This window comes from Cervus canadensis, chromosome 25 (genome assembly GCF_019320065.1).
Source record: "Cervus canadensis isolate Bull #8, Minnesota chromosome 25, ASM1932006v1, whole genome shotgun sequence".
Lineage (NCBI taxonomy): Eukaryota > Metazoa > Chordata > Mammalia > Artiodactyla > Cervidae > Cervus > Cervus canadensis.
In genome coordinates this window covers 47782770-47806906 of record NC_057410.1, presented here as the reverse complement: position 1 = coordinate 47806906, position 24137 = coordinate 47782770, and the positions used below count along the sequence as shown (strand labels likewise).

Below are 24137 nucleotides of genomic sequence, written 5' to 3'. Positions count from 1 at the left end.
GTTGTCTTTTTTCCATTGTATATCCTTGCCTCCTTTGTCGAAGATAAGGTGTCCATAGGTTCGTGGATTTATCTCTGGGCTTCTACTTTCGTCCACTATCTATATTTCTGTCTTTCTGCCAGTACCATGCTGTCTTGATGACTGTGGCTTTGTAGTATAGTCTGAAGTCAGGCAGGTTGATTCCTCCAGTTCCCTTCTTCTTTCTCAAGATTACTTTGGCTATTCGAGGTTTTTTGTATTTCCATACAAATTGTGAAATTATTTGTTCTAGTTCTGTGAAAAATACCGTTGGTAGCTTGATAGGGATTGCATTGAATCTATAGATTGCTTTGGGTAGTATAGCCATTTTGACAATATTGATTCTTCCAATCCGTGAACACGGTTTATTTCTCCATCTGTTGTGTCCTCTTTGATTTCTTTCATCAGTGTTGTGTTTTCTATTCATAATAGTTTTCTGTTCTCAGTAGATTCTATTCCTAAGTATTTTATTTGTTTTGTTGTAATGGTGAGTGGAATTGTTTCTTTAATTTCTCTTTCTGTTTTCTCATTGTTAGTGTATAGGAACGCAAGGGATTTCTCTGTGTTGATTTTATATCCTGCAACTTTACTATATTCATTGATTAGCTCTAGTAATTTTCTGGTAGAGTCTTTAGGGTTTTCTATGTAGAGAATCATGTCATCTGCAAACAGTGAGAGTTTTACTTCTTTTCCAATCTGGATTCCTTTTATTTCTTTTTCTGCTCTGATTTCTGTGGCTAAAATTTCCAGAACTATGTTGAATAGTAGTGGTGAGAGTGGGCACCCTTGTCTTGTTCCTGACTTTAGGGAAAATGCTTTCAATTTTTCACCATTGAGGATAATGTTTGCTGTGGGTTTGTCATATATAGCTTTTATTATGTTGAGGTATCTTCCTTCTATTCCTGCTTTCTGGATGGTTTTTATCATTAATGGATGCTGAATTTTGTCAAAGGCTTTCTCTGCATGTATTGAGATAATTATATGTTTTTTTATTTTTCAATTTGTTAATGTGCTGTATCACATTGATTGATTTGCGGATGTTGAAGAATCCTTGCATCCCTGGGATAAAGCCCTCTTGGTCATGATGTATGATCTTTTAAATATGTTGTTTCATTCTGTTTGCTAGAATTTTGTTAAGGATTTTTGCATCTATGTTCATCAGTGATATTGGCCTGTAGTTTCCTTTTTTCGTGGCATCTTTGTCAAGTTTTGGTATTAGGGTGATGGTGGCCTCATGGAATGAGTTTGGCTGTTTACCTTCCTCTGCAAGTTTCTGGAAGAGTTTGAGTAGGATAGGTGTTAGCTCTTCTCTAAATTTTTGGTAGAATTCATCTGTGAATCCATCTGGTCCTGGGCTTTTGTTTGCTGGAAGATTTCTGATTACACTTTCAATTTCCGTGCTTGTGATGGGTTTGTTACCATTTTCTGTCTCTTCCTGGTTCAGTTTTGGAAAGTTATACTTTACTAAGAATTTGTTCATTTCTTCCAAGTTGTCTATTTTATTTGCATATAGTTGCTGATAGTAGTCTCTTATGATCCTTTGTATTTCAGTGTTGTCTGTTGTGATCTCTCTATTTTCATTTCTAATTTTGTTGATTTGATTTTTCTCCCTTTGTTTCTTGATGAGTCTGGCTAATGGTTTGTCAATTTTATTTATCTTTTCAAAGAACCAGCTCTTGGCTTTGTTGATTTTTGCTATGGTCTCTTTGGTTTCTTTTGCATTTATTTCTGCTGTAATTTTTAAGATTTCTTTCCTTCTACTAACCCTGGAGTTCTTCATGTCTTCCCTTTCTAGTTGCTTTAGGTGTAGAGTTAGGTTATTTATTTGACTTTTTTCTTGTTTCTTGAGGTAAGCCTGTATTGCTATGAACCTTTCCCTTAGCACTGCTTTTACAGTGTCCCATAAGTTTGGGGTTGTTGTGTTTTCATTTTCATTCGTTTCAATGCATATTTTATTTCTTTTTTGATTTTTTCTGTGGTTTGTTGGTTATTCAGCAGCGTGTAGTCCAGCATCTTATGTTGGAATTTTTAATAGTTTTTCTCCTGTAATTGAGATCTAATCTTACTGCATTGTGGTCAGAAAAGATGCTTGAAATGATTTAAATTTTTTTTTTTTTTTTAATTTACCAAGGCTAGATTTATGGCCCAGGATGTGATCTATTCTGGAGAAGGTTCCGTGTGTGCTTGAGAAAAAGGTGAAATTCATTGTTTAGGGGTGAAATGTCCTATAGATATCAATTAGGTCTACCTGTTCTATTGTATAATTTAAAGTTTGTGTTTCCTTGTAAATTTTCTGTTTAGTTGATCTATCCATAAGTGTAAGTGGGGTATTAAAGTCTCTCACTATTATTGTTTTATTGTTCATTTCCCCTTTCATACTTGTTAGCATTTGTCTTACATATGCGGTGTTCCTATGTTGGGTGCATATATATTTATAATTGTTATATCTTCTTCTTGGATTGATCCTTTGATCATTATGTAATGTCTATCTTTGTCTCTTTTCACAACCTTTGTTTTAAAGTCTATTTTATCTGATATGAGTATTGCTACTCCTACTTTCTTTTGGTCTCTATTTGCATGGAGTATCTTTTTCCAGCCCTTCACTTTCAGTCTGTGTCCCTAGTGTCCTGTATGTGTCCCTAGTTTCTAGGTGGGTCTCTTGTAGACAACATATATAGGGGTCTTGTTTTTGTATTCATTCAATCAGTCTTTGTCGTTTGGTTGGGGCGTTCAACCCATTTACATTTAAGGTAATTATTGATAAGTATGATCCCGTTGCCATTTACTTCATTGTTTTAGGTTTGAGTTTATACACCCTTTCTGTGTTTTCTGTCTAGAGAAGATCCTATAGCATTTGTTGGAGAACTGGTTTGGTGGTGCTGGATTATTTCATCTTTTGCTTGTCTGTAAAGCTTTTGATTTCTCCTTCTTATTTGAATGAAATCCTTGCTGGGTACAGTAATCTGGGCTGCAGGTTATTTCCTTTCATCACTTTAAGTATGTCCTGCCATTCCTTTCTGTCATGAAGAGTTTCTATTGAAAGATCAGCTGTTATCCTTATGGAAATCCCCTTGTGTGTTATTTTGTTATTTGTTGTTTTTCCCTTGCTGCTTTTAATATTTGTTCTTTGTGTTTGATCTTTGTTAATTTGATTAATATGTGTCTTGGGGTGTTTCACCTTGGGTTTATCCTGTTTGGGACTCTCTGGGTTTCTTGGACTTGGATGACTATTTCCTTCCCCATTTTAGGGAAGTTTTCAACTGTTATCTCCTCCAGTATTTTCTTACGGTGTTTCTTTTTGTCGTCTTCTTCTGGGACTCCTATGATTTGAATGTTGGGGCATTTAACATTGTCCCAGATGTCTCTGAGGTTGTCCTCATTTCTTTTAATTCATTTTTCTTTTTTCCTCTCTTTCATTTATTTCTACCATTCTATCTTCTACCTCACTTAACCTATCTTCTGCTTCCGTTATTCTACTGTTGGTTCCCTCCAGAGTGTTCTTAATCTCATTTATTGCATTATTCATTAAATATTGACTCTTTTTTATTTCTTCTAGGTCCTTGTTAAACCTTTCTTGCATCTTTTCGATCCTTGTCTCCAGGCTATTTATCTGTAACTCCAATTTGTTTTCAAGGTTTTGGGTCATTTTCACTATCATTATTCAGAATTCTTTATCAGGTAGATCCCCATCTCCTCCTCTTTTGTTTGGTTTGGTGGGCATTTATCCTGTTCCTTTACCTGCTGGCATTTCTCTGCCTTTTCATCTTGTTTAGATTGCTGTGTTTGGAGTGGCCTTTCTGTATTCTGGCACTTTGTGGTTCCTCTTTATTGTGGAGGTTCCTTGCTGCGGGTGGGGTTGGATGGGTGGCTTGTCAAGGTTTTCTGGTTAGGGAAGCTTGTGTCGGTGTTCTGGTGGGTGGAGCTGGATTTCTTCTCTCTGGAGTGCAATGGAGTGTCCAGTAGTGAGTTTTGAGATGTCAGTGGGTTTGGTGTGACCTTGGTCAGCCTGTATATTCAGGCTCAGGGCTATGTTCCTGTGTTGCTGGAGAATTTGCGTGGTATGTCTTGCTCTGGAACTTGTTGGCCCTTAGGTGGTGCTTGTTTTCAGTGTACATATGGAGACATTTGATGAGCTCCTATCGTTTAATGTTCCCTGGATTTAGGAGTTCTCTGGTGTTCTCAGGATTTGGACTTAAGCCTCCTGCCTCTGGTTTTCAGTCTTATTCTTACAGTAGCCTCAAGACTCCTCCATCTATACAGCACTGATGATAAAACATCTAGGTTAATGATGAAAAGTTTCTCCACAGTGAGGGACACCCGGAGAGGTACACAGAGTTACATGGAGAAGAGAAGAGGGAAGAGGGAGTTAGATGTGACCAGGAGGAGAAGAGGGGGAATCAAAAGGGGAGAGAGTAAGCTAGCCAGTAATCACTTCCCTATGTGCTCTCCACAGTCTGGACCACTCAGAGATGTTCACGGAGTTACACAGAGAAGAGAAGAGGGAGGAAGGAGACAGAGGTGACTAGGAGGAGAAAAGGGGGAATCACAAGGAGAGAGACAGATCCAGCCAGTAATCAGCTCCCTAAGTGTTCTCCACAGCCGGGAACACACACAGAGATTCACACAGTTGGGTAGAGAAGAAAAGGGGGAGGGAGGAGATAGAGGCCACCTGGTCGAGAAAAAGAAGAGTCAAAAGGGGGAGAGAGCAATCAGGCCAGTGATCTCACTCCCAAATAAAAATGGATACTAAAGATTGGGTTCTTAAAGGTACAAAGTTGATAACAAATACCAAAAAGCAAGGATTTAAAATCTAGAGTAGAGGTTAGATTCTCAAAAATACAATATTTTAAAAAAACAACAACAAAGTCACAAAAATGATAATATATATATATGAAGTTTGCTTTAAAAATAGTCTTTTTTTTTTTGCAAGGTAATAGTAGGTTATAAAAATGAAAATTAAAGGAGTAATAGGGGACTTAAAATTAATTTTAAAAAAAACTTTTTTTTTTAATTTAAAAAATGATAATAATAAAAATGTATCTAGGACTTTCTCTGGAGCTGCTGCGGACAGTGTGGGGTCAGTTCATCTTCTGATAGTTCCTTGGTCCGGCTTGTACTTCTCAAGGTCTATAGGCCGCTTCCTATGTAGTTGGTGCTAACTACAGGGTTTTAATCTATTGCACCCGTCACTTCCAAAGTGGTTCCCTCTGTTTATTTTTGCTTCTTCTGTTTGCTGGTCTCTTCAGTATCTACATTCCGCCATGACACAATGGGGGCGGTGGTGGTCACTTTTTTTAGGCTTGCTTGTTCAGTCGTGCTGTGGGGATGGAGGAGTACTGAAAACAAATCTCACTGGCGTGTGCTCCCAGTGATTCAGCGGCACTGGGTTTGCCCCCGTTCAGGCGTGTGTGTTTTCCCAGTCTGCACTGCTCAGACTCTAGGTTGCTCTGCTGGGAACTGTCTGATGCGGGCCCTGGTTTTTCAGGTTCAGGTCCTCAGGTACTCCACAAAGGCGCAGACTTGGTTGGGCCTGCGTTTTGCACCTGTCCCAGGTCTGAGCACAGTCGCCCCCAGTTGGAGGCTGCGGCTTACCCCCTCCACTATCCCAGCCGCTCGGTCTTCTGGGTGTACAAGGAGCGTGCCTTCTTAGGCCTGCCATGTGTCTATTCTGGGGAGCTCGTCTCTGGCTGCAACCCTCCCAGTGGATGTCGACCATCCAGAATCCCAAGGAGTCTTGTTTAGCAGAGAAGCCTGCTTGCAGTTTGGTAGAGGATGCCTCTCTGGGGCAGTGATTGCCTCCTTCCGGCTCTGGCTGCTCTCCCCTGCCTCTCTGGGGGGGGGGGGGGGGGGGGGGGGCGGTCTGCAGCCGGCTAGCTCTGCTCAGTCCTTTGTTCTGTGAGCGGGCCTGGTGGGGTCTTAGGTTAGAGCTTTTCGCGTGATCGCAGGATAGCTATCCCACAGTCTGGGTTGCTATCTCAAGCTAGTTCCCTCAGATTGCCCTCGGGGCATTCAGGCCTGGTCCTTACCCTAAGCAATGCAGCCCGCGCCTCCCTGTCGAGCCCCCCCTTGCTAGTGGAGGATGTGAGTGTTTGGGCTGCTGCTCCACCAGGGGTTGCTGTTAAGCAGGTAATCTGTGGGATTTATTTATTTATTTATTTTTCCTCCCGGTTATTTTGCCCTCTGAGATGCCAAGGGTCGCCACAGACTCGCCTGAGACAGTGTTTCCTGGTGTTTGGAAATGTTCTCTCTTTTTTAAGACTCCCTTCCTGGGACGGATCTCTGACCCTACCTCTTTTGTCTCATCTTTTATCTTTTATATTTTGTTCTGCCTCCTTTTTTTTTTATAATTTATCTTTTCCATTTATTTTTATTAGTTGGAGGCTAATTACTTTACAATATTGTAGTGGGTTTTGTCATACATTGACATGAATCAGCCATGGATTTACATGTATTCCCCATCCCAATCCCACCCCCCCCCCACCCCCGCACCTCCCTCTCCATCCGATTCCTCTGGGTCTTCCCAGTGCACCAGGCCTGAGCACGTGTCTCATGCATCCAGCCTGGGCTGGTGATCTGTTTCACCATAGATAGTATACATGCTGTTCTCTCGAAACATCCCACCCTTGCCTCTCCCACAGAGTCCAAAATTCTGTTCTGTACATATGTGTCTCTTTTTCTGTTTTGCATATAGGGTTATCGTTACCATCTTTCTAAATTCCATATATATGTGTTAGTATGCTGTAATGTTCTTTATCTTTCTGGCTTACTTCACTCTGTATAAGGGGCTCCAGTTTCATCCATCTCATTAGGACTGGTTCAAATGAATTCTTTTTAATGGCTGAGTAATATTCCATGGTGTATATGTACACAGATGGCTAACAAACACATGAAAAGATGCTCAACATCACTCATTATTAGAGAAATGCAAATCAAAACCACAATGAGGTACCATTACATGCCAGTCAGGATGGCTGCTATCCAAAAGTCTACAAGCAATAAATGCTGGAGAGGGTGTGGAGAAAAGGGAACCCTCTTACACTGTTGGTGGGAATGCAAACTAGTACAGCCACTATGAAGAACAGTGTGGAGATTTCTTAAAACTGGAATTAGAACTGCCATATGACCCAGCAATCCCACTTCTGGGCATACACACCAAGGAAACCAGATCTGTCCTACCTCCTTTTGAAGACAATGGGCTGCCTTTCTGGGTGTCTGTTGTCCTCTTCCAGCATTCAGAAGTTGTTTTGTGGAATTTGCTCGGCATTCAAATGTTCTTTTGATGAATTTATGGGGGAGAAAGTGGTCTCTCCGTCCTATTCCTCCACCATCTTAGGACTGCCTCTCTCTCTTGCTTTTTTGATGATCCAGTGCATGTTGCCAATTTGATCTCTGGTTCCTCTGCCTTTTCTAAAACTAGCTTGAACATCTGGAAGTTCATGGTTCATGTATTGCTGAAACCTGGCTTGGAAAATTTTAAGCATCACTTTACTAGCATGTGAGATGAGTGCAATTGTGTGGTAGTTGAACATTCTTTGGCATTGCCTTTTTTGGGATTCGAATGAAAACTGACCTTTTCCAGGCTTCCCTTGTAGTTCAGTCGGTAAAGAATCTGCCTGCAGTGCAAGAGACCTGGGTTCGATCCCGGGGTTGGGAAGATCCCCTGGAGAAGGAAATGGCTACTCACTCCAGTACCCTTGCCTGGAAAATCTCATGGACAGAGGAGCCTGGTGGGCTGCAGTCCATGGGGTCACAAAGAGTCAGGCAAGACTGAGCGACTAACACTTAGTTACTTACTTAGTCCTGTGGCCACTGCTGAGTTTTCCAAATTTGCTGGCACTTTCACAGCATCATCTTTCAGGATTTGAAATAGCTCAGCTGGAATTCCATCACCTCCACTAGCTTTGTTCATGATGATGCTTACTAAGGCCCACTTGACTTCACATTCCAGGATGTCTGGTTCTAGGTGAGTGATCACATCATCACGATTATCTGGGTTGTGAAGATCTTTTTTGTATAGTTCTTCTGTGTATTCTTGCCACCTCTTCTTAATAACTTCTGCTTCTGCTAGGTCCATACCATTTCTGTCCTTTATTGAGTCCATCTCTGCATGAAATGTTCTCTTGATATCTCTAATTTTCTTGAAGAGATCTTTAAGTCTTTCCCATTCTATTATTTTCCTCTATTTCTTTACATTGATCACTGAGGAAGGTTTTCTTGTCTCTCCTTGCTATTCTTTGGAACTCTGCATTCAAATGGGTATATCTTTCCTTTTCTCCTTTGCTTTTTGCTTCTCTTCTTTTCACAGCTATTTGTAAGGCCTCCTCAGACAGCCATTTTTCTTTTTTGCCATTCTGTTTCTTGGCGTTGGTCTTGATTCCTGTCTCCTGTACATTGTCACAAACCTCTGTTCATAGTTCATCAGGCACTCTATCAAATCTGGTCCCATAAATCTTTTCTTACTCAAGTAACAAAAAAAAATCCAGCTCAAGTTGGCTTAAACTATAAGGAGACTATTATCTAACATCATGATTGGGTTTGAGGAACTGAGATTATTTGATTCAGCAGCTCACTGAAGTTGCCAAGGTCCTATTTGTTTTCACTATTTGTTGTCTCATCCTCATTAGCCCTACCCTCAGATTGGTCTGCCTCTTGTTCCTAAGATGTCTGCAGAAGTTCCAAATATCACATCTAAACAGCGTTCAGAGGGAAAACACTGTTCAGGGGGAAAAGGGGGCCCTTTCTTCCTTTGTCTCTCTTTTGTGAGAAAGGAGGAAACTTTCATGGATGTTCTCTAGGACATTTCTCCTTATGTAAAACAGAGTCTCGGGTCTACCCCTAATCCAGTTAGTGTGTGGAATGAGATTGTCTTAAGAGGCCTTGACCATGGCTTCTCAACAGGGTGTATTGGTGCTTCAGGCAAGACAGACAATTCACATCCTTGTTTTGTCATCTTGTCTTATACATCTCAGGATGTTTACCATTCTGGAACACTGGATGAAAAATACCAGCAATATTTCTCAGTCACTAGGAAAACTCCAAACTTCCCCCATCTCACATTTTTCTGAGACAACCCCCCCGCCCCCCGCCCCAACTACCCTGGGGCAGTGGGGAGTGAGAGGTAGAGGAGAAGAACATGCCCTATTTAGGGCTACTGGCTTGGATTTATCAATCATTTTGCAATAAGTAATTGGGGGGATTAACCATGAAGAATATGACACTCTCCCTTTCATGTTCCTTTGACATTTTGATATTTCTTTGAAGTTCTTTGATATACAAGTCAGAAACTCAAGTGGCCTTCTTCAAACATGCCTCATCTCCACCCACAATGTCTAATAATGACCAGCCAAATCCACTAACATGTACCTTACCTCTGTCTACTGTGCTTCACCATCTCTGCCATCATCATGGCACAGGCCAACATTACCTTTCACTCAGGCAATTGCTATAACTTCTAACTGATTACATTCCTGCCCCTTGTTCTCCCTTCAGCAGCAAATGTCATCTTAAAATATATTCAGTATATGTAACTGGATATGGATACTATATATGGATAAATAAATTCTGGTATACACACACACACACACACACACACACATACTCACAGGAATATTATTCAGCCATAAAAAAGCTAGATAATGCTACCATTTGTGACTACATGGATGAATCTTGAAAGTATTATTCTAAGTGAAATAAGCCATACAGAGAAAGGCAAATAGTATATGACCTTACTTATATGTGGAACCAAAAACTATAAAACTAAAAAAAGAGAGAACAAAAAATGTGGTTACTAGAGGTGGAGGGGAGGGAGAGGGGAATTAGAGCAGGTGGTCAAAGGGTGCAAACTTCCAGTTATAAGATAAATAAGTAACTAGGGATTTAACATGCAGCACAGTGACTATAGCTAACACTGCTGTATGACATGGGCTTCCCCCATAGCTCAGTTGGTAAAGAATCCGCCTGCAATGCAGGAGACCCCGGTTCAATTCCTGGGCTGGGAAGATCCCCTGGAGAAGGGATGGCTACCCGCTCCAGCATTCTTGGGCTTCCCTGGTGGCTCCGCTGGTAAAGAATCTGCCTGCAGTGTGGGAGTTCAGTTCAGTTCAGTCAGTTCGGTCACTCAGTCATGTCCAACTCTTTGCGACCCCATGAATCGCAGCATGCCAGGCCTCCCTGTCCATCACCAACTCCTGGAGTTTACTCAAACTCATGTCCATTGAGTTGGTGATGCCATCCAGCCATCTCATCCTCTGTCGTCCCCTTCTCCTCCTGCCCCCAATCCCTCCCAGCAATAGGGTCTTTTCCAATGAGTCAACTCTTTGCATTAGGTGGCCAAAGTATTGAAGTTTCAGCTTCAGCATCAGTCCTAGGGAGACCTGGGTTCAATTCCTGGGTTGGGAAGATCCCCTGAGAAGGGAAAGGCTACCCACTCCAGTATTCTGGCCTGGAGAATTCCATGGACTGTATAGTCCATGGGGTCACAAAGAGTTGGAGAAAGTTGTTAAGTAGAAGTAAGTCCTAAGAATTCTCCTCAAAAGAAGGCATTTTTTCCTTTTCACCATATCCATATAAAATGAATTTTAGCTGAACCTACTGTCATACATCATGTATATAAATTAAACCATCATATTTTATGCCTTAAATTTATGCAGTGATGTATGCCAACATTTTTTTAATTAAAACTGGAAAAATTGTTATCCTATTGACAATATAGATTCTTTTGGAAAATGGGATTCTAAGACTCTCTGCAGTTAAAGTTCATGTATATTTTCACGTCTATAATTCCAGTGTTAATCAAATACAGGGTATAGTTTCATTAGGGCTGTGTGGAAGTCTGTGAATTTGGTTGTTCTGCATAAAAGTGAATTTATTTCATCTTGGAATCCCACCATTCAGCATGCCATTTTCTCAGCACAAATGTGTACCCCATTGCAGCCTTCTGTAGACACCTCTGTCCTTTGACTTTAAAGATGCTGGAAGGGAGATAGAGCATACATTCAATTTACAAACGTCTCCCTAAGGATGTACTAAATGAAAATTATGTGTCCACATCTGGGCAGGATGGTCTCAGGGAAGTAATAGGAAATGCTGGGTCTGCCTTCAAAGGGCTTACATTTTGAACAATACCAGACAGTTCCCTTGTAAGACAAAACAATCTTTTGTTCACTCGGGAGTAGCTTTTTAATTTGTCTGATTTTTGTCACTCTAGCGCTGATGACTTTGTTTACCAGGGCCCACTGTGTTAATGGCTGTCTTGCAGACAGTATCAAGGGGATTCCCCTATTTAATGTTTACTGTTAGTTACGGATGGGTTCCCTGCTTCAGTGAGGCTACTGGGAGCTTTAATTCAAATGGCTCCATTCAGGCATACTCATTTGCTAATTGAAAGATCACGGGAAACTTAGCCTAGAGGAAAGAAGACAGAGAGGGCATGATAGCTGCTACAAGTATTTTAAAGCCTTTCATCTGGAAGAAGGATTGAATATGAAATGGGAAGACCATACTGAGTGTAAGTTGTGGTTGACATAGGATTCAGTGCTGCCTGGAATGACCTGGAGGACTTTGTGAAGGGCCGGGGAGGGAGTAGAACTTCTTGGTGTCCGTTTGTAAGAGGATAGTCATGGTTTTCATTCCCCTCTACCCTTGGTTTGGAGTTCATCAATGTCCTGAGTCTGGCCCCAAGTCCTGGACGTTCTCACCTTCTGAAAAGTGGAGCAGCAACTCTGCTGTATGCTTCCCTCTCTTCCTGTTCGTTGTCCAGGGGTGGTGCTGGGGAGCAGCATGTTCTCCAGGGCTGAAGATGGTGATGGGGTACCCTAGAGCAGGATGAGCAGAGAATCAGTGTGAGGGCAGAGAGATGCCTGAATGGTAAGTTGCCTCTTCTAAACTAGGGTGCCGGGTTGGGTCCTCTGGGCTGGCTTGAGTTGGCATCACTGCAGCGTCATCTTGGTCATGAAAGTCCTCCCTGTGTCCCCTCTTACACCTTAAATGCATCCCATTACTGGGCTCAGTTGTCTGCTCTCTCTCAGACCCAGAGCATCAGCCCATTTCCTTCTTTCTATCTTCTTCCCTGGGTACCACTATGCCACTCTTAATCTGTTTTTAACTCATAAGCGGTATTCCTCTTATTTCTCTTTCCTAACAATTCAGCTGTTTATTAGAAAAAATACTAGTGATAGAAACCACAGGGAGTAAAAGCTTGTTTATTCTCCCTTGTAGGAGGGATATTTTATGTGTTTCTCTATAGTTAAAAGAGTTTTCTGACACTTCAAAAAAAAATGCAAGCCATTATCTGGAACCCCTGCTCTCACTGCATGAGGACTTCCGGTGCTTTGGAGGAATGAACTCATTCCCAAAGAATATAATTGAGTTTCTAACGAACTGTTAAGGGCAGGAGGACATGACTGTGGAGAATTACATGGGAGGTTAACAAGAATTCTAAGGTCCATAATTTAATGAATTAGGCCAGATTCTGTCCCATGGATTGTTCTGTGTCTCAGCCTCTACAAACTCCTATTTAACTCCTTAAGGATGCCAACACCATCATAAAAAGAAAGCATAATCAAAGACTTCTTGAGTTGTCCTGTCTTCAGCTCGGTAGTCCATGTACGGCTGGCTCATGAGTCTGAGTTGATCGGGGAGCACTGAGGATCTAGGCTTAGCTACTCACAGCTGACTTGGCTCACGGGGACCTTGACCACGTCCCCCAGTCCCCAGTCCCCGAGATCAGACGATTGCAGAGTCTGTTGAGGCCTAGGTGGGTCAGAACTGTTACAGTGTGATTTCTGACACAGTCTATTGGTCAGTACAAGCCAAAAGGTCAGTCCAGCTTCTAGAGGTGGGAAAATGCACTTCTTGATGGGAAAAGATGCAAATACACATAGCAAAGAATAAATGGCTACAAGGAAGGGAAAAAAACTGTGGACACTTTTATAATTTGCTACAGTGTGTTAGTGTCAAGTGCTTTTGCTTATATTATCTTCAGTCATCTTCCCAAATAATTCAGTGAGGTGAGTGGTACGGGTATTACAATTCATTTTTTAGTGAAGAGCAGATTAAGAATAGTGAGACTGAGATTCTCAGTGGATCACAAATGCTGGAAGTGGTGAGAACTCAAATGTATTTAAAAAGCATTAAATAAAGAGAGATGTCACTGTGATCAAATGAAGGTTTTCAACATTTTGACCCAGGCAGACTCATTGAGCCTTATTACTTATCTTCTGTGAATTGGGACAATTCACAGAAGGTTGAATGTTTTTATAAATGTTGTCTAACTTTAAATGTTAACATAAGGGTGTCAATTCAAGTGAAGGTGCTTCTTGAAGTCCAGTTAGTGTGGGGATATTGTAAATTCTTTCAAAATCTTTGACCAATCCACTTTATTTCTAACTGAAATAGAGTTTTTTTTTCTTTTTTTTTTTTGCAATCTCCTCTCTTGAGCTGTGTGAACAAAACACTTGAAAATACCCACTCAATATGCTGTTCCTAAGCTGTATCATTCTGCTAAACCCTAGCAAGGAAGTTTCAACAGAGCAGAAGGGAAGAAAGTCTCCATATCTTTTCCCTTAGGTGCAGGTGAATTCTATCCACAGATACTTATTCTTTGGGTTTGCTTCCATATGTAATAATTATACTCTTTGGACAGCTCTCAAGACTTCAATTCCATGACACTTGATTTTACAAAAGTGAAAATTTCTAATGAGATGAATCCTAAATTCTCATTTCTAGATTCTTCACACCTTCTTAATTATCAAGAGGACACAGAAATGTCATAAACTGGCCCAAGTTTTAGGGCTTCCTCCCAAATTGAAGTTCTACCTTTAGAAATGCATTCCTTTTTGAGTAATTAAATGAAGCGATTTAATTTATATGAAATCCCTTAATACACTTATTGATACACATCAAAACTCTAGTTGAAAGGCAAATGTACCAAAGTTAATCTTTCAAAACATTTTCAGTAGACACACTTTTTCATTAATCACCATATTTGAGGCATGATACTTGGGTATCACTCAATTTTCACAAATACCTCTTTGAGGGGAACGTTATCTTAATTTTATACAAGAGAAAAGTGGACTCAGAAAAAATACATATATGTTAGGGTAAGCTGGGAAATGATCAAGGCTTGGACTGAAATTCTGATTTCCTTGAATCCCAGAATCCTGTTCTTCCTCTGTACCACAGTCTAACTAAGAGAAGGCAAGGTCCTTTGAGAATGAGATACAAGTTGAGTGATTAGGGAAGTAAAGGCAGGAAAAAAATATTGAAACTGAGATTGAAGAGTCAAAGTCACATGTATTTTTTTAAATTTAGAGACTATTAGTTTCTGTAATCATATCCAAGTAGATAAGACCTTACATATTTAATACAGTGACATTTCTAGACCAATATGGCTGTTAATTTTTGTACAATGCCAGCCCAACACAATACAACTGGGATACTTTTTCCAAAGCTGACAACATAGCTAAAGTTTCCAAAAATTCAAATTACATATATATATATATATATAACTCTATATTTTGTCTAATTTTAAAAAGGCATAATCTGAGTTTTAGCAGCATATTTCCTATGCCCCAACAAGCCTGCTATAGGAAAGAAAAATTCTGTCTTGAAATGCTCCTGATATAATATCTATGTCTACAATTCCCATCCACTTCTTTCCTAGGTGATTATCCAGATCCAAAGGCAGCTAGTTAAAGAAGGGATGAAGAAAATCATTACATGTTTGGAATTTAGCTGGTAAAACACCACAAGGGCATGATATTATCTGAACAGGTTTAGGTAAGATGTGGTTACAGAGAGCAATACCCTCAGGACTCCAGAGAGCGTGGATACCATGGGAAATGCCACATAATGGGCTTCTGGCTCACTTGTAGCAAGCACAGTACCAACTCAAGCTGGTCTCTCCAATTTTTTGCTGACCCCAAAAAAAAAGTGCAAGTGAACATAGTGTGTAACTGTGATAATAATTTAGCTCTCCTATTCATCTAGTCTGCTTAGGAGAATATACTACAGAGTAATTCAAAGGTTTTGAGACAAAGAAGTCTGAGTAGCTTTCTTGGTCTGGCAAGTATTGTATTGATCCTATGACCCCAGAATTTAACTCCCAAAGACTCAATCCTATGAAGTTGCTTTTTGGTACTCACTGGCAAGAGCAGACAAAATATAAGTTAGATCACTGTAACATTAATTTTTTAAAATGCTGTATCTTAAAAAGAAATACTAAGTCTTATCAGACTTGAACACAATACCCAGTTCAAAAACAATTCCCTGAATAGTCCCTGGGATTTATCAAGTGGAATGTGACCTGGATTGTATTTAATGCCAACTAAGCACTCATACTCACAGCAGCTTTCCTTGCAGAGAAAACTGTGGATTATGTGTCTGTTCTAGTCAAGTAGGAATCAGTGGAATGCTTTTCTTCTGATTGTAGTCCTGGACTGAAAACCTCAAGCTGGGATGTCAGCTTCAGCAAGTTCTTTAGAGTCCGCATTTAGCAATTTGGAGGGAGAGAGAACACAGGTGACAGGAACGTAATTCTTTTGCTCTTTTCCTTTCTTACAAGCTTCCTGCTCAGAATCTAAAAGGCAAGTCCACTGTCAGGATGCTAAGAGCAGAGTATTGTAGGCAGCCTTCTGAGAGTTTATCCTATGCAAGACTATTCCCAGGCTGGCAACTAAAAACTCTAAAAAGTGTGAGAAGGGACAAGGTTGCAGAAAAGGAACCTCTGCCTTAATGAAGTAGACCAGTTCAGTAATTATTTGCAACCACTTCAAAGAGAGATTTCACATGCCGTGTACACTCCAGAGTGAATCTCTGACAGCCTCTTTCCTGTATGTACTCTGTTCTGAAAAATCACTGGTACTTATAAGGGAATGAGAACATGTGCCTACATTACTCTGAAAATCTGGGACTGGGCAGTGGCCAGAAATATGAGTTGGCAGAGTTAGAGGCCAGTAACACAGGACAAAATATTAAAATGTACAGCAATATTAGTTATCTTTTAATATGCCTCATCAAGGGTTCACAAAATACATCTAACCAAGATCTTCCTTTCTCAAAAAATATAATCCTTTCACAAAATATATAAGCAGCTACTAGTTAAGGGGGGCTGCATTTTAAAATATATGTGCGCTTATGCGTACTAAGTTGCCAGAGCTGAAATACTTTCAGATACAAGTCAGATAATGTCCTTATGCATTTACTATCTGATTAGTGCACCTTTTAAAATATATCTTTTAAGCAATCTTATGCATTAGGTGAGACTTGCCCCTGGCAAGAGATCAAGAAGCATATATTTTTCAAAATAGCAATTCTTTTCATCCCTATAACTTGGTTCTGATCACATACTGTAATCAACTGTGATTTCTGGACACATCAGGAGGGGCTTGGAGGATTTATGGGGGTAAGAATTTCCATCACCAAAAGGAGGCTAGAACATCTAATTTTTTCTACAGTTATGACAAAGCACTGGAATAGTGATATTTGATTCTGCAGCAAAGACCTTCAGCCCTTTGTCAACCAACATTGCTATTTTTCTTTCTGATCAAAATATTCTAATAGCTGGCAGACTAATTTCAAGGATTATCACCTAGGTAGCTTGAAGAGAAGCAGGTTTGAGCAATCCTGGCATCGACTATAAACCAGGGCAGATCCAGTATTTTCTCTCTGATGGTTCCACCCGCTTATTACTCAGTCATTCAGGAAGCACAACTGGAGCAGGTGACAGATCCTCTGGGTAAAGTGAGGCAACTACAGGTGATTCTGAAAAATAAGAAGAAACCCACCACAGTCCTGATTTGGTTTAAAGCAATCATGCACTCCCAGTAGACCAGTCTTTCCCAAACACCTTTTCCATGAGGAGCAAAGTCACGGGATCATGTATGTGGCTTCCGTCACAGTGATGCATCAGGTTAGCAGCTGTGTGCTGAGTACCAGCGGAGACTCCGAAATGCATCTTCATCCTCTTCCACTTATCTTCGCTCAGGTTCTGCCTTTGAGGCCAACTGTGATTTCAGGCCTAAGAATGAAAGGACTGTATTGCTCTCCTTGAATTAAAAAAAACTGTCATAATCTCCAGTGTTGGTCATCATTAAACATCTGAGGTGGCAGTGGGTTGCCTGAGCAGGTGTCTTCTCCAGGGGATGTTATTATATATCCGCTGCCTCTGCTTTTCTGACATTGGGATGTCCACCTCCTCAAACCTCGCTCTTGTGGTTTCTAGAAATCTAACCACATCCTGCTGTTTCTTTATCGCCACGAAGCCCGAGGAGGAGGAGATGAACACACAGATGACCATCCTCTCTCCGGGTAGGGACCGACCTTGTGCCCTCGCGGGCTGTGGGCTGGCGGGGACGTGAAGGCAGAACTCCGCGGCGGCCACCGCTGACCTGCAGAGCCTCGGGTCTGGGGAGATGGCAGGGATCCGGAGCCCTCCCGCCCGCGCTGCCAAAGCCACCGTTTCTGAGGGTCAGCCTCATGAGGGGCATGAAGGACCCACTCTACAGTGGAAGAACCTGTAGTAAATGATACTACATGGACATGGTAAATAGGAAATCAGTATGATTTTCTGTTTCTCCTCTGCAATAGAATTGCCTCTCACATTTTTCTGTATATGCCAACTACTCAGTCCTTTTAAGAATCTCTTCAATAAAGGATTGTAAATCCTTTTTAAAATCATATTTTCTCTGCCTGCATATGTATTGTTTATTACTTTTTTTAAAAAAAAAAAATCCAATTTTTCTTTTACTGCTTGTTTTATTTCCTACAATGATTTGGATTCCAATCCAAATTCCTTCCTGATTGTTGTTAATTTAAGTTGGTGTTATAAACCTAGACTTTTGGTTTCTGGGTTAGATTTTTTGTGGAAGAATATTTGGGTGGTTGGTGTATTTTCTGAGTCTTTCCATACCTGAGGTTGTATTTTAATTGACTTCACACATTAATGACAACTTTGCCAAATGCTGAATTCTGGCACGATTACCCTTTAATTTGTAATGGTAGAAACACTCTTACACAGTGTTCTGTGATTGAGTGTCATTGAAAGAAATCTGTATGCAACTTGATTTCACTCTATTTTGAGCCATCTGACTCAATTATACCAAGTGTGATTTTGTTGATTAGGTTTTCTTTGAACATGAAACACATTGTGAATTTTCAGACTCAGGTCTTTCTTCCTTTTATAACTTTTTATTTTTATGATACAAAATTTACATAGAGTGAAATGCAAAAATCTGGTGCTAAACATTTGGGTTGTTATCAGTTTGGGCTATTATGAACTGAACTTCTATGAACATTCTTATGCAAGTTGTCTATGGACATACGTTTTTATTTCTCTGGGGAAAATAAATGGGCAGTAGTGTAGGTGAATTTTTTAACCCTTTAAAAAAACTGCCAAACTACTTTCTGAAATAGTTGTAACATTTTACACCCCTGTCAGAAATGTATGAGAATTCTAGTATGATAGGTATGTACCTGTTTGATTTTATTTTGCATTTCCCTAATGTTTGATGGTATTGCACAAAATTCTCTTTCTTATTGCCATTTGTGTATCTCATTTGTGAGTTGTCTAAGTCTTTTGCTCAATTTTATTGTATCATATGTGTTTTTATTTTGAATTGTAGGAATTTATTATATATTCTGTATACACAAATTTTATTATATGTTAGTTATTGTTGTTCAGTTGCTAAGTTGTGTCTGACTCTTTGTGACCCCATGGAGTGAAGCATACCGGCCTCTTCTGTCCTCCACTGTCTTCTGGAGTTTGTTCAAATTCATGTCCATTGAGTCCGTAATGCTATCTAACCACCTCATCCTCTGAGAATATCTCCCAGTCTATGGCTTGCCTATTCATTTACTTAATGAGGTCTTTTGATGAACAATGGTTCTACATTTTGATAAGTTCTAATATTTCAATTTTTTCTTTTCTGGTTATTGCTTTGTAAAATAATTATATGCTTATTTCAACTATTCTTGTGAAAATGTGTTGGGGTCCTTTAATGGACCGGAACCTTGTGGTGCGGAGTCGACGATAAGAAAGTGAAAGAGAGAAAGAGAGAGAGAGAGAGACAAAAAGACCCGGGGACCTAAGCTCTGATGGAGCAAAGGTGCTTTAATGATTTTTCTATGAGTATATGTAGGCTGCAGTACAAGAAACTTCTTTCGGGAATGATAGAGATCAGAAAACCAAATGTACAGCAACTGTTACCACAAGGTCAGGAGACAATCCATTATCTCAAGAAAGGGGAAGGAGATTAAGCTGTTTTGTCCTAAGGAGAATGTTTACTAAAGGAGACTCATGCTTGCCTCACGCACTGACCTCAGTCCCTGGGAGCAGCGTGCTGTTCCGCTTGAAGAGGGACAAAGGACTCATGAGAGACAGCATGTAGGAATCCTCCCGTCAAACATTCCCTGATAAAAATGTTCTTCTGTGTTTGCTTTTAGAAGCCTTATAATTTTAAATTATAAATTTGGGCCCATGATCTATTCTGAATTAATTTTTTGTATGGTATGGCACACAAAGATCAAGATTCTTTATATGAATATCCAATTATTTATTCACATTTTTTTGAAGAGACTTTCCTTCCCCCTACTGAAGTGATTTTTTGCCTTTGTGAGAAGTCTTTTGAACATATAGGAGTGAGTCCATTCTGTACTCCTCAGTCTGTCCCAAAACACTTTCTGACTATCTTTACTCCAATACAATATTATCTTAAATACTCTTGCTTTATAGGAAGTCTTATAATCAGATAGGGTTAATCCTCAATTTGGTTCTTTTTCAACAGTTTTGGGTTTTTTTAAGGGGCTTAGATATTTCATAGATGAATATTAGAAATAGTTTGTTAATTTCACAAAGAAGTAGGTCTTTCTTATATGAGCAAAGTTTTGTTTATTTTGTCTCTTTCTTTCTGGAATTCTGTAATTCCAGTGAACCAAAGGTTTAGACACTGGGATCTCTCTCTGTCTCTCTCACTTATTTTCTCTCATGATTTAATTTTTTTAGGGCTTTCATGGGAGTTCTGAGTGAATTTCTCATTTTTATCTAACAGTGACTTGATTTTCTCTTCTTAACTGCCTCCTTTGTGGCTTTACTTTAGTGACTCTGCTTTCTGCTTTCATTTTCAGTGGGTTTTTAGTCTTAGATTTGTCCCTCTCACTACACTATCAATTCAGTGCTCCCTTGAATCTTACTGTACACGGGTTAGACATTTTCTAAAGGCTTATTTGAGGGACTCACCAGGTAAAGCATCTGCCTGCAGTGCAAGAATCATAGGAGACACGGGTTCAATTCCTGGGTTGGGAAAATCCCCCGGAGAGGGCATGGCAACCCACTCCAGTATTCTTGCTTGGCAAATCTCATGGACAGAGGAGCCTGGTGGGCTACCGTCCATAGGGTCGCAAAGAAGACTGAGCTCCTAGGCATGCAAAGGCTTATTCAATATTCGGGTAGTAAGTCAGTAAGTCAATGTGCAAGGTAGCCAACCACTTCCTCAAAAGAAGAAAAATGTCTTTACTGTTTCATTTCCTTTATTCACCTGGTGCATGGTATGCTCAAAAAATACCTGTTGAGTCAACAGCTGTGCATTTTCCTAAGTGCTTCCCTTCACTTATATACTCTTAACATTTTTAGATCTCGTGATATTTTCAGTTTTCTTTTACTCCCAGAAGGTTGCCTGTGTTTGCCAATCTTTGTAGGAGTTGAGTGGGTACTACTGGAAATTGGAATGCTTCCTGTTCTCCCCAAATGTTTCACAGAGTTCCTTCAACTCTGCACAGAAGGAAGTAGAGAAAAACAAACCACCAACTCAACAAGACACCACAGACCATTCAGGTGTGACCTGAATCAACTCTCTTATGATTACACAGTGGAAGTGAGGAATAGATTCAAGGGATTAGATCTGATAGACAGACTGCCTAAAGAACTATGGATGTAGGTTCATGACACTGTACAGGAGACAGGGATCAAGACCATCCCCAAGAAAAAGAAATGCAAACAAGCAAAAATGGCTGTCTGAGGAGGCCTTACAAAGAGCTGTAAAAAGAAGAGACATGAAAAACAAAGGAGAAAAAGAAACATATTCCCATTTGAATGCAGAGTTCCAAAGAATAGCAAGGAGAGATAAGAAAGCCTTCCTCAATGATCAGTGCAAAAAAAATAGAGGAAAAGAATAGAATGGGAAAGACTAAAGATTTCTTCAAGAAAATTAGAGATACCAAGGGAACATTTCATGCAAAGAAGGGCACAATAAAGGATAGAAATGGTAGGGACCTAACAAAAGCAGAAGATATTAAGAAGAGGTGGAAATGATACACAGAAGAAGTATACATAAAAGATCTTCATGACCCAGATAATCACGATGGTGTGATCACTCACCTAGAGCCAGACATCCTGGAACGTGAAGTCAAGTGGGCCTTAGGAAGCATCACTATGAACAAAGCTACTGGAGGTGATGGAATTCCAGTTGAGCTATTTCAAATCCTAAAAGATGACGCTGTGAAAGTGCTGCACTCAATATGCCAGCAAATTTGGAAAACTCAGCAGTGGCCACAGGACTGGAAAAGGTCCGTTTTCATTCCAATCCCAAAGAAAGGCAATGCCAAACAATGCTCAAACTACTGCACAATTGTACTCATCTCACACGCTAGTAAAGTAATGCTCAAAATTCTCCAAACCAGGCTTCAGCAATATGTGAACTGTGAACTTCCAGATGTTCAAGCTGGTTTTAGAAAAGATGGAGGAACCAGAAATCAAATTGCCAACATCCATTGGATCATCAAAAAAGCAAAAGAGTTCCAGAAAAACATCTATTTCTACTTTGTTGACTATGCTAAAGCCTTTGACTGTGTGGGTCACAACAAACTGTGGAAAATTCTTCAAGAGATGGGAATACCAGACCACCTGACCTGCCTCTTGAGAAACCTGTATGCAGGTCAGGAAGCAACAGTTAGAACTGGACATGGAACAACAGACTGGTTCCAAATAGAAAAAGGAGTATGTCAAGGCTGTATATTGTCACCCTGCTTATTTAACTTATATGCAGAGTACATCATGAGAAATCCTGGGCTGGAGGAAGCACAAGCTGGAATCAAGATTGCCAGGAGAAATATCAATAACCTCAGATATGCAGATGACACCACCCTTATGGCAGAAAGTGAAGAAGAACTAAAGCGCCTCTTGATGAAAGTGAAAGAGGAGAGTGAAAATGTTGAGTTAAAGCTCAACATTCAGAAAACAAAGATCATGGCATCTGGTCCCATCACCTCATGGCAAATAGATAGAGAAACACTGGAAACAGTGGCAGAATTTTTTGGGGGCTCCAAAATCACTGCAGATGGTGATTGCATCCATGACATTAAAAGACGCTCACTCCTTGGAAAGAAAGTTATGACCAACCTAGACAGCATATTAAAAAGCAGAGACATTACTTTGCCAACCAAGGTCCGTCTAATCAAGGCTATGGTTTTTCCAGTGGTCATGTATGGATGTGAGAGTTGGACTATAAAGAAAGCTGAGCACTGAAGAATTGATGCTTTTGAACTGTGGTGTTGGAGAAGACTCTTGAGAGTCCCTTGGACTGCAAGGAGATCCAACCAGTCCATCCTAAAGGAGATCAGTCCTGGGTGTTCATTGGAAGGACTGATGCTGAAGCTGAGACTCCAGTACTTTGGTCAGCTGATACGAAGAACTGACTCACTTGCAAAGACCCTGATGCTGGGAAGGATTGAAGGCAGGAGGAGAAGGGGAAAACAGAGGATGACGTGGCTGGATGGTATCAGCTACTCAACTGACATGAGTTTAGTAGACTCTGGGATTTGGTGATGGACAGGGAGGCCTGGGTGTTTCAGTCCATGGGGTTGCAAAAAGTCGGAGATGACTGAGTGACTGAACTGAACTGAACTGAACTGAACTGAACTGATCAATGTGAGAATGTCTAAAAGGGAAATGGTGCTGGGGGATCATGGCACAGGGCTATGTCTCTGTGCTATATTACAAATTAGCTGTTTCCCATATTCCATATGTCTACTCCCATGCCTGCTTTGGTTCTACCTGTGTTAGAAGCAAACCATGGAGCCTTTTGGTGTTGGCTGTGGGTCTGTAACAGCAGACAGAAGAAATCTACCCATGGTCATGTTCTTTTGTCCTTGTCCCTGGCTGTTTTCTCTAGTTTATAAGGGTGATTGAAGTATATTTTTAAAAATATTTATTTATTTTTATCTATCTGGTCACTTGGCTGCATTGGGTCTTAGTTGTGGTGCACGGGATCCTCATTGCTGTGTTTGGCCTTCTCTGTAGTTCTGGTGCTTGGGCTTAGTTACCCCATGGCATGTGGGATCTTAGTTCCCCAACCAGGGATCACACATGCATCTCTTGCATTGGAAGGCAAATTCTTGACCACTGGACCAACAGGGAAGTCCCCATATTACCCAATATTTTGATTGACATGGAAGCTTTCCATCTCTTTTTTTTTTTTAATTTCTGGAATAGAGCAATGGAGATCTCTTCTAGCATCTGGTGCTCAGGCAGTATTTCCATTTGAATATTCCATGGGTCACTTCAGTGGGATTCTGGAAGAAGAGCTAGACCCATGTGTTTATATAATCTTTCCCAGAAGTCACATAGACTTTAATGCCCTAGTCTAGCACAGCAGCTTATTTTATGGCTTCAAGTAAGAATGCAATTCTGCACTTTCTTTGGGAGCACAGGTATGCCAGAATGACTGGGAGAAGGGTTTTCTTCTGCCCCAGACCTAAAAATACCATTCACCTAAGGACAGGGCCCATGTTTTTAACCAAGTATTGTCCTGAATTCACAGCTTAAATGTTCCTATTAATTTTTTTCTTCCAGAAAATATTATTTTGCTTCTGAAAACACAGATAGAGGTGAATCAGTGACCTTTGCCACAGAAATGTGCAGTTAGTGACACTTTTCTGATGTACTGGGACTGGAAATAACATCCTTTGCTGAGTTGCTTTAGTCAAGAAAGATTGAATGTCAGAACACTTGAGTTCTAGCTGTTTCTGACTTTTTAGTTCTCTTACTGCATCTGTGCCTGAGGCAGAAGGAGCAGAAGCAACAAAATATTATAAAATAACTATATTTTGCACAGAAAGAAAATGTCCCT

At 40.4% G+C, this 24137-nt stretch overlaps 1 pseudogene; it reads right to left on the bottom strand.

The window, feature by feature from the left end:
• Positions 1–16988: 16988 nt before the first annotated feature.
• On the bottom strand, positions 16989–17314 carry LOC122427191 (annotated as a pseudogene).
• Between the last annotated feature and the right edge of the window lie 6823 nt (positions 17315–24137).